Source organism: Hylobates moloch, unplaced genomic scaffold, assembly GCF_009828535.3.
Source record: "Hylobates moloch isolate HMO894 unplaced genomic scaffold, HMol_V3 SCAFFOLD_3, whole genome shotgun sequence".
NCBI lineage: Eukaryota > Metazoa > Chordata > Mammalia > Primates > Hylobatidae > Hylobates > Hylobates moloch.
In genome coordinates, this window is record NW_026652278.1 from 15,308,770 (window position 1) to 15,320,886 (window position 12,117).

Sequence of the window (12,117 nt, forward strand, 5' to 3'; positions counted from 1 at the left end):
CTGTAGTGTTCCTTTCTTATAGTGTCTTTGTTTGGGTTGGTATGAGAGTAATGCTGGTCTTATAGTTGGGAAGTATTACATCCTTTATAATATTCTTGAAGAATTTTTATAGCATTGGTATTATTTATTCTTTAATACAGAATCCACCGTTGAAGACATTCAAGCCTCAAGTTTTCCTTGAGGGAAGGTTTTTAGCTACAAATTCAATTTCTGTAGTAAGTATAGGGCTAAACAGATTATCTAATTCTTCTTAAGTGAACTTTGATAGTTAATATTCTTCAAGGAATGTATTCACTTCATTTAAGCTGTGACATTTATTGGCATAAAATTCTTCATATTATTACCTTACTATCCTTTTACTATCTGTAGATTCTGTAGTGATGTCATCTCTCTCATTCCTGACATTGGTAGTTTCTGGTTTCTCTCTTTTTTGCTGATCAGTCTGGCTAGAGATTTTTCAGTCTTACTGATCCTTTCAAATGACAAATATTTGTTTTATTAATGGTCTCAATATTTTTTTCTGTTTTTATTCCATTTATTTCTGCTCTGAGCTTCCTTATTTCCTTTCTTCTCATTATTATGGGTTTAATTTGCTCTTCCTTTTCTAGTTTCTTGGGTGGAATGTGAAGCCATTGATTTAAGACCTTTCTTTTTTCTAACATAAGTATTTATGTTGTTAATTATTACAGTTTTTTTGGTTAATTTGTGTTTGTTAATTTGTGCTGTTAATTGTTATAGTTTTACAGTATTGTTTTTGTGTGCTTCAAGGAGGGTATAGTGGAGCTGGCTTTTACTAGTCCATAAAAGCTAATTCTGTCTCTTCTCAATTCTATGTTCAGTAATATCTTATTGGTAGCTTGAAACTAATCCATGCTGGGAGTATTTACACCACATAAATTGATAAACACTGTATATTGGGGCTTTTTGTTGTTTTGTGTTTGTGTTTTTCTTACAAGTCAGTTTATCAGCACACCATTGGGGTTAGTTCTTCTTCATAAATGTTTTCTTACATTGTTGTTTGCTATTCACATGTATCATACCATAAACTTTAGGATATTCTTATTTAAGATTTTTTAGCATTGTATTCAAGCTAAATTTAATTTGGAAAGAATTCACATCTTCCATGATATTCAATCTCCTCATTCTGATAAAATATTCATAACTATTGACATACCTCCTCAAAAATGGTTGATAGTTTTCTTTGTATGGGTTACCTAAATTTTATGGACTACACTAGTAATAGTATTCTAGACTGAGATTGTGATAAACTTGCAAAATGATTGACTCAAAAAGAAATGAGAATGAGAAAAAATATGAGGATGTTCCTTAGAAAATTTGGTTCCATGCTCATCTTGTGCTGACAACACTGACTGATCTAAATTCAAAGGAGCAAATGAGAAGCAATGTCTGGGATGCTCATTCTCAAAAAACTGAACCAAGAGATAGAAAACTGGTCTTATGAGGTAAAAGCAAAGGATCTTGATGTTTTGTCCTGAAGAGGAGAAGGCTAATGTATAATCTGATAAAAAATACAGAGAGTGTTCTAAAAATATGCTAAGGAGTTTATTCAAGAATGAGCACTTGCTGGAAACAATGAAGAAGAAATTCACGCAACAGTTAGAGTTGAATGGATGAACTATTCAGGTTCTGCTAATTCTGATGGGCTAAGAGTTCAATTCTCTTTGACTACGGTGAACAAACAAGAAGAAGCTAACTGACATCGAAGTAAAAGATTCAGTTCAGTGTAGGGAGAATTCCAACTCTCTTAATGCAAAAGCAAATGGAGAACCAACAAAAACAACCAACAAAACACTGGAAAGGGGGTTGAAGGACGCTGGGTGCTCTCCAACTCTGTAGACTGTTTAGCAGTTCTCCTGCATAGCTCAGAACAGTGGCAGCAAACTGGAAGATGATGGTCTCCGTTTGGCAACAGACATTTTATTCATCTGGCAAGGTAGCATTTGAAAACAAAATGACACCTGTATGTCTCAGGTGCCTGGGGAAGGGGTACATTCTCCTATTTGCCATACACCTGCTGTCTACTGTCCAAAATATTTTGGCTACAAGGTCTGCTGTAGTCATTTCTATTACCTGGCTGGCTCTGGGGGCAGACACATTTGAAGCCTCTGGCTTAAGCATTCAGTGCTCTGAATTTTATATACTAAATCCCAACTTCAATCTTAAAATTATAAAATTCTAAACATAGGTTTTTAAGCTGAAAGTTATTACCACACCTTGGATTTTTAGTCCTTTTTTGATACTTGCTAACACGGATTCATGCTCATAACAATGATTCAAAAGTAGCATTTAGCAGTAGGTAATGTTTTCTGGCCTCAGTTGGAAGTGGTAACATTTTCACCTTCAGAGACGAGTTTGCTAAGCCATTATTTTGGTTGATTATGCCATTAAGTATTGAATGATGAGGCCCATACATCAATAGTGAGTAAACATTAGTTTACATATTCTTAAAATACATTTCTTTAAAAATCCCAAATAAATAAAACAAGATATTTTTAAAAAAATTTTCCAGATAATAAAATAATCTTTGTTTTCTACATATGGAGAAGTCTGGAGCCATTTTGACCATCACATTAAGAAATGGATAAATCAGAGTTCTAAAAGTTCAACTATTTTGAAGGCAGAAAATGGACTTCTAAAAATCCATCCTGATTTAATAAATCACAATTATTGAACTTCTGACCATGGTTTCTGATCTTTTGCATCCAAGAGTAATGCAAATGAAAAAGAAAAATAGCACAGAACTGAGAACAGCAACTCCCCAGAGGTCTGTGTCTGAGGTTCAATCTAGTTGGCAGGTTTCTTGTCTCTCTTGCCCTTATCTTCTTAGCTTCAACTTGGAATGAGAAAGTAAGGAGAGAAGAGACCTCATGAAGAGCAAATGTCACACCCTCAACATGGCTTTAATATTTACTATACTGGAAATAATATAAACTGAGGTTAAAGAAACTGTTTTATCTTCTTTAGATGGAACAGCAGAATTCCACACACAGTGTTTTGAAATCCAGAGCCTCCTAAATAAGAGTTTAAAGTTATTTCTTGTTACTCGTTTAAGGAGTTTTGGACAGGGTCATATTTTGAACATATGTATAAGACAGCATTCCATAATTGATTTATTAACATATGAGGTCATGTTTATGATTTCTTCCTGAAATATTTAAAAGCAAACTGTAACTGTATAATCCTATAAAATCTATTCATCACAAACCTGCTTCAAAAGTTCATAAAAAGCACAAAAAGAGCCAGCATATTGTATTTAGTTACGGTTGAAGTTTGTACTCCAAAGGATAAATGAATACGATTTGTATTTGCTATGGATTGGGCTGTGTTTTATTCACATTGTATTACATCTCAGGAGAGAGTCTGCTAAATAAGTCCAAATGGCAGAGATTCAGAAATCCAGAAAAATGCAAACATCACATTTTTTTTTTCATGGTGGACAAGACAGGAATGATTAAGAAATCCTTTAGAAACTATTACATTTTCAAATGTTTTCAAAAGGCCACAGAATTCCTAAAAGCTAAATCTCTTCCCATTCCATTTATCTTTAACTACCCTGTCATTGCATGTGATCTTTAAAAATATAATATGCATACTTTGCTCTGATAAACCCTTTTAATTTAGGTTTCATGCATCCTTTATATTCAGATACATTACTTGTCATCCCCTGCTGATCCCAGTGGTTACCAAAGAAAACTAAGACCCTATGTTAGCTCAAAGATAGGGCAGGACATTTCTCCAAAAAAGGTGTGTGTTAATAGCATACTTCTTTTATTGAGGGTCCCTGGGAGAGGTGACATATTGAATCAAAGTTACTCTAAGTTGTAAACATTATTAGATCTCTTTCTGAGAAAAGTTTTTTACTGGAGCAGATGGCAGAGATCTGGCACTTCTAAGAGCCCTTAGAAGGAGAAGGAGAAAATTTGTAGAGAATGGGGTGAAACGTCAAGAAAGGAGAGGCTTGGGGTATCCAAAACAATTAGCCTATTTCACAGATTTCCTGAGATGACTTAGGAAAGTAAAGGAAGGTAAAGAATGTGACTTTATCTGAGCACAACTAAATGCAGGGATAGTGCTATTCTACAGCTGGTCCTGTTTAATACAATTGTAATCTTCACAGGCTATCGTTTTATTTTGTTGATACGAAAGCATAATTTTTAAGTGGATAAAATCATGGCACTTGCACAAATACACACTTGTTAAAGGTTTTATTTAACTCATTAGTTGATGAGAGAATGAGTCAGATGTAACCGATACAGGAATGATCCTTTGAACAGGAACATAAAAAAGCAATCAAGAGTGCTGAAATAAATTTGCTAATGGACATAAAACTGGTCAATATCCACATGGTAATAATCAGTTGCATCTCTACCAGGGTAAAGATCATTTGTATCTGTATGGACAAGAATCACCAGCATCATTATTAATTTCCTGCAATTTACAGAGCTGTAAAATAGCTCAAACACCACAAAAGGTATAGAACCCTAAAGAATCAGATAACCTAGCTAGAGGATCTGTTCAGACCAGGTTTCTCAATCTCATTTGAGTCCAGATAATTTTTTTTTTTTTTAGCAGTGGAAGGCTGTCCTGTGCATTACAAGGTGTTTCACACCATCCCCACCTTCTATGCACGGATTCCAGGAGCAATCCAAAATGTGACAACCAAAAATGTCTACAGAAATTGCCAAATGTCCCCTAGAAGGAAAATCATCCAGAGTTCACTGGTTTAAATAATGCTCAGTATTCCATTGAAAGGACACAAATAAATTCTGCCCATTTCCAGTCTTCTACAGTTTTTCCAGGCAGAATGAGATTCAGAAAAGTTAAGTACCTTGGCCAAGATTCCAGAGGTGGTGGAATGGACTTCAAAACTATTTCCAACTCCAGAGCATATTTATTTTCATTCCACCATTCTGAAAATAGGAATTGATGACATGTAGCTCCTTACATGAAATGTTTTCTTAGTACTTATAATGTAAATAATCGTGAATCTTCTTGCTCTTGCCTTTAGAACCATTTCTGCTTGGTGTCACCATTAAGAGAAACACAAATCTAACTCTAAAGGGCTAGAAAACTAATATCTTCACTGAAGTCTCTTGAAGAAGGGAGGAAATTAGAATTTCTTCACAAAATAAATAGCAAAACCTTAAAAAGCCCTTTGTAGGCATCTCCCTGCTGAAAGAAGCTCCACTTATCTTTGTAGTTGCTCCCCTAATATCTCTTTGGACTCCCTGAAACTCCAGCTTGCTTCTCTCACATGCCCTAGTCCCATGTTCCACAGAGAAGCTATGCCCTTACATAAATCAATCTGGTCTCTATTTTTCAATTCACCTTTCCATTCCTTATTTCAAAGGAATAAAAAAGGGTAAAACTATAGATTTTTACATTTTTGTAATTTTTTATCCTAATGCAAAAGTAAAAAATTCTCATTTTTAAATGAGAAGTCAGATAACATACCTGAATATCTCTCTAATGAAAGAATCTAGAAACAGTGACACTCCAGGTCCAATAAGCCCTCCTCACACCCAGGTCTTGTTCTCTAAGTACCAAGTCCCTAGGTAGCAAGATCTCCACTGAAAGAAACGAGGATTCTTTAGAGAAATACATTGGAGTAGAGAAGGAAGACGATGAACCTAAAAGTGCTCAAAAAATAATGGGAACATGTAAAAAAAAATACAAGAGCCAGCTAAAAAAGTTTCTGTTGCCAAATTTGGGACAAATTGAGCAGCAGAAAGAATAATGACAGTTACGAATCACAGCACAAAGAATCCATGAGTCTATAGTGATGCTGAGAACAAAATGAAAACCAAAAACCTTGGGGCGCTAGAAGGAGCGGGGGAAGGGATTTTCTTTACCAAAGAATGCCAACTAATAATGTAGAAGGAATAATAGAGTGATACAATAGTACCTGCAGTTTGCCTGCATGATTTCAATTTAGAGAATTCCTCAGTTGGCTATATGTATATATTTACAAGTCTCTCTCTCTCAACCACCTATCTATGTATCTGTGTACATTTGGATTTCATATAAGAATGTTTAGATTCCCCAGCTGAAATAAAATTTAAAATTACTATTATACAACTTATATTTTGTATCTCCTTCAAATGTTTGCCTAGATTTCATTGCCTAGGTTTAAATTTTGTTTATTTATTTTTGAGACGGAGCCTTGCTCTGTCGCCAGGCTGGAGTGCAGTGGCGCGATCTCGGCTCATTGCAACCTCTGCCTCCCGGGTTCAAGCGATTTCCCTGCCTCAGCCTCTCAAGTAGCTGGGATTATAGGCACGTGCCAACAGGTCCGGCTAATTTTTTGTATTTTAGTAGAGACGGGGTTTCGCCATGTTGGCCAAAGTGATCTCCTGACCTCCTGACCTCATGATTTGCCCACCTTGGCTTCCCAAAGTGCTGGGATTACAAGTGTGAGCCACCGTGCCCAGCTTAAAATTTTTAATTGTTAAATTTGTTCAATTCTTGCCAACCTTTAGCATATTATGTTGAAATGAATATTGCTATCCATAACTCTCTGTGTATATTTCTACTATTTCCTCCAGATAAATGCTGAGAAGTGGAATGGCTGACAAAAGACAGAAACAGTTTCAGAACTTTTGGTATAGATTTTCCAGAAAAACCATGTACCAGTATTTCCCTCCAGCAGTGGGCTTGTATGACTGTGTTTTATGAATATTAACAGTCATGCTAATTTCCATTTTCCAGGCCTCTGCACTATGCCCTGCAGTTTATCGACATCCCTCATATAGTCCTTCCAGCAACACCCTGCAAGGTTGCTAACATTTTTCCATACAAACAAGGCACCTGAAGCTCTGAGGTTCAGTTACCCAGAGTCAGAAAGTAAGGAACAAGGCATGCTGGAATTTGAACTCATTTTACAGATCTCTAGAGCCTATGTTCTTTCCACTTGGCCAAGCTACTTTCCACCACAACGAGCTGAAAATAGAGTTGCATTTCCTGTGACTTGATGTCTCTCCAAGTTTAAATTTCACAAACTACAACCTGCCCTTTACTCCGGAGAGGGCACAACCTGCTCTTTCATCCTCTTTTCTTTCTTTTCTTTTTTTTTTGAGATAGAATCTCACTGTGTCACCAGGCTGGAGTGCAGTGGCACGATCTCACCTGACTGCAACCTCCGCCTCTGGGGTTCAAGCAATTTTTCTGCCTCAGCCTCCTGAGTAGCTAGGACTACAGGCATGTGCCACCATGTCCAGCCAATTTTTAGTAGAGATGGGGTTTCATCATGTTGGCCAGGATGGTCTTGATCTCTTGATCTCGTGATCCACCTGCCTCATCCTCCCAAAGTGCTGGGATTACAGGTGTGAGACACCGCCCCCGGCCTCTCATCCTATTTTCTTCAATACCTGGATTGGATCCCATTCCCTAGAAGGCTGGCTAAGCCTAACACTGCCTCTCTGCCCCCACGTGTCATTCAAGAGTGTGTGAACAGCACACACACACACACACACACCCCGATACCTCCAAGTCTAATCCAAAATTATATGATTATTTCTCTCCATTCTACCTTTGTTATCTCTTTTTATCCACAGTGAGGACCTTGGTCCCCAAACACAGTGGATTATTTACTTACATTCTCAGTTCTACATTACCATATTTTAGAATAACATCAATACCCCTTTCAAACAACAAACCTATTGAGTCAAGTTGAATTCCTTGCAATTCTTTTATGTCCTTAACCTATATCCAGTTAAGGGTGGACAGTTAGAGGAATATGCTCAAAGCTCACTTAGATTCATTCCTTTTTTTCCTTCTGTATGGTTATGTTAACAATTTCATACACAAATGAATTTGTTTCCATTTGTATTAACATGTAGCTCCTCCTCATCCTTTCTGATTTAATTTTAAGTCTGAAAAACATAAACATGATTTAAAAGTCAAAACTATATACTGATAGAAATCTTACTTCCTCTCTTTCCCTTCCACTATGTTCCCACCCACCTCTTGAAACTAGCCAACTGGATTCACTTCTTGCACATGCTTCCTGCATTTCTTTTGGGGAAAAAGATCTTATTTCTCTTTCTGTCTTACACACAAATAACTATATATATTATATATATAGCTATATATATATATTACTATATATACATTTTTTCTTTTTCATCTTGCTGTTTTTTTAACTTAAAAATATATCCTGAAATTATCTATCAGTTCATAGAAACCTTCTTTCTTCTTTAACTTTTTTAACATCAGCATACTGCTCTCCTGGATGGCTGTATCATTGTTTATTGAACCATTCCCCTATGCATTGGCAATAAGACTATTTCCAATAATTTGCTATTATAAATCACAACTTGGAATAACTTTCTGCATAATTTTTATATTCCTAGAAGTATATCTTCAGAGTAAATTCCTACAAGCTGGATTTCTGGGCCAATAGGTAAATGCATATGTGGTTAGAAATTGATGACTAATAATGTATAAGAGTGTCAATTTCCTCAAAGCTTCAAGAGTATGTTATCAAATTTTTAACATTTTGCCTATCAGATTCATAAGAAGTTGTATCTTCGTGCAATTTTAACTGACATTTTTCTTATAGTAAGTGAAATTAAATGTCTTTTAATATATAAGGGTCATTTGTATATATACTTATATACATTGTGTATATGTATATACACTTACATTTTGTGTGTGTGAATTCTCTATCTTTTTGCCCATTTTCTTGTCAGGTTTTTTTTTCCTCTTATAGTTTTTGAGTTTTTAAAAATATATAAGGGATATTAACTCTTTCTCTGTGATATATGTTGCAACTCTTTTATTCCAGTTTAACAATTGTGTTTTTACTTATATTCTTTTTTGACAATTTTTTAAAAATTCAATGTTTTCTTTGCTACATCTGGATTTTGAGTCATAGCTGGAAAACTTCTCCCCATATCCAACTTATATAATGAAATTCACCTGTGTTTTATTCCAGTACATGTACGGTTTTATGTTTTACATTTAAATTTCTCACCCATTTGGAGTTTATTTTTGTGTATGGTGTGAGGGAGAAGATTTTAAATTAATTTTGAGCTGGCTGGTTGCCTAGCTTGTGATTTCTTTTAGGAGCTTGCTAGAATGTAAGACATGAAACACAAGTGGCATGAGGACAGGGGGCATTAAGGTGGCAGCACTGAGAATTCTAAAGCACGGGAGGCACTGTCTTGCTGAAGGGGCTAACCTGTCCAGGGCATCACTGTTCAGAAGTCTCTGTCTTCATCAGCTCTGTCAAGGGACGTGTGAGTTTAGCCAAGGACAGTTAGAGTTTCTGCAGGTGTTTGGAAAGATGGGCCAGGAGAACCAAGTAGCAGAGACAAGCAGTAGAACTCCTTCCCTCTAGCAAGGGGGTAAAAGGCAGTGACAGAAGGTCAGGGAAGGAGGAAAAACTGGGCTGGTCCTGCATGACTTCAGAGGAGAGAGAATTTCCTCCAGCTGAGCTCAGACAGCCAAGAAAGAGGACCATTCATGGAAGCAGGGCCCGGTTCCTGCAAAGGGCCAAAGTGGTAAAGACTTAAGTCAGGCAGGACATGAAGAGTGTCATGGGGTGATTATAAAGCCAAACAGGATGAAGATGGGGCCGGGGCCATGGCATGCCCCTGCCGAGATAGCTGATGTTAGTCTGAGCTCTATGCTCTGGATCCAGGTTTGGATTTCACCCAGTATTTAAAGAGATCTGTGTTCTCCAAACTCGGGGGTGGGAAGAGAGAAAGATCAGCCATCTGAGGGAGTTTTATGGATAAGCCCCATGAGCATTCAAAAATGCATCGAACAGAACAAAACACAACTTACAAGGATTTAGAGAGATTTCTGACTCAGACCATGAAATCTTGCTCACAGAAACATCCGTGAGTCAGGGGCATTGCTCTTAGTAAGAAAGGACTAATTCTGCTAAGTGAATTATTGCTGACTATGAGACCAAAGGAAAGTTAGTATTTAATTTTAGTTCATATAATTGCTGCCACTTTGCCCACCCTCTCCTGCCCTCTTTGTGGCTGGTTCCTGTAACACCAGGAAGCAGAGATATTTAAGAGGACATAAATGGCTGGTGGCCCAACTGGGATTCAGAAGGATCCCTGATCCTATATTCACATTTTAAAAGTTGAAGGCAATATATTCTGATTGCAGATGCAGAGCCCACTGAGACTGAGGTCTGACCGTATTCACTGAAAAAAAACTGGACCCACCAATTTTTTTTGAACTGGAAGTGGACCCGCCCAGTTCAAAGCCATGTTGTTCAAGGGTCTCCTGTATTTTTCACATTGAAATGATGTCCATCAATGCCAGGAGTTATTGTAATAGGTTTAGTTTAATTTATGATGATGTGTTGCTAGCCCCATGAGATATTGAGATAGTTTCTTACTGTGTCTTTCCCCCACAGGTAATCATTACTAATAGTCGTCCCTCAGTGTCTATGGGGAATTGGTTCCAGGACGCCCCTGCAGATACCAAAATCCACATATGCCCAAGTTCCTGATATGAAATGGTGTAGTGTTTGCATATCACCTATGCACATACTTTAAGTATACTTAAAGTATGCTCCTGTATACTTTAAATCATCTCTAGATAACTTATAATACCTAATACAACGTCAATGCCATGTAAATAGTTGTTATACTGTGTTGTTTAGGGAACCATGAAAGAAAAAAGTCTGTACATGACACCTTCATCTTTTTAAAAAAATATTTTTGATCCGTGGTTGGTTGAATCCACTGACACGGAACCCACAGATATGGAGGGTCAACTGTATAATTAACATGGTCCTCTGCTGGGATAAAAATCCATGTTGGAGTTTCTTAATAAATATAACAAAAATCAGTCTTGCTATCTAACCCCAAATTGGCAATCATAAGACATAGCTCTCTTTTCAATCAGCATAGCGCTCTTTTCAATCAATTCTCTGCTAACAGCTCCATTTTGAATGCACTGCTCTGCGTTGCCCATCAAATGCAGGACTGGGATAACAGATGTTTATGGAACTGTTAAGGGATATTCCTCTATGTCCTTTATGCTCGATTCCAGTGGTCCCCAACCTTTTTGGCACCAGGGACCAGGTTCATGGAAGACAGTTTTTCCACGGACAGGGGCGGGATGGGAGATGGTTTTGGGATGAAACTGTTACACCTCAGATCAGGCATTAGATTCTTGTAAGGGGCGTACAACCACAACGTAGATCCCTCAGATGCACATTGCACAATAGGGTTCCAGCTCCTATGAGAACGGAATGCCGTGGCTGATCTGACGGGAGGCGGAGCTCAGGTAGTAATGTTCCCTGGCCTGCTGCTCACCTCTTGCTGTGTGGCCTGGTTCCTAACAGGCCAAGAATTAGTAAGGGTCCGAGGCTAAGTGGTTGGGACCCCTGCTCTATCTTGATGGCAAGTCAGAGCCCTGGGCTATAATGTAGATGTGCTTTCACTAAACAGTCCTCCCAATCAACAACTTGTCTACCTTTTAAATCATTGAAATTAGAAGCATCAATATAAATTACATGTCTGGATTGTGCCTAGAACTACTTTTTGATGAAACTCATTACCCTATTAAGTGTTATTTGATGCAGATGTGTACTATACACTCTGTTTAAGATTGAGTACCAGCAAGTTTCTTTACCAGACAATGAGAGATATGTATCTTGCTAGATTTTCCTTCTCATCTTGGCTATCAGGAAGCTCAGAACTAGATTTAGCATCCAACTAATATATATATCTAGTTACTATCTCTAGTATAATTATTTCATCTTCTATATAACTTCTGATCTTGTTCAACCTTATTTTAGCTGTCTTGTTTACAGATTGTTATAACTCAAAAACATCGAGACAAATGTCACAGATATGCTCAGGCAGAGACTTCAACCTGGTTGCTCCAGAAAATGGATACTTTTTAGAACAACAAACCAGAGACAACTGGCTTTTCAAAGACTATCTCAAGCTAACCAAACTCATAAGTGACCAATAATGCTAATACTGCTAATCATCTTGATAGTAAGAGCTAACATTTATTGAATTTGTATTTTGTGAAATATACCTGCAAGAAGCCAAATATATGTTTCCTAGAACAATAGAGTTCCTCAGTCTTTTGGGGATTGTCCCAGGTTAACCAAAT

At 37.2% G+C, this 12,117-nt stretch overlaps 1 protein-coding gene across 1 annotated transcript in view; it reads right to left on the reverse strand.

The window, feature by feature from the left end:
• Window positions 1-12,117, reverse strand: part of LOC116483022 (protein CASC2) — a 162,579-nt gene that overhangs the window by 30,935 nt on the left and 119,527 nt on the right. The window contains exon 5 of the mRNA XM_058435971.1: window positions 7,677-7,892. The gene's annotated coding sequence lies outside the window, so the exon portion shown is untranslated. The remainder of the gene's footprint in view (window positions 1-7,676; window positions 7,893-12,117) is intronic.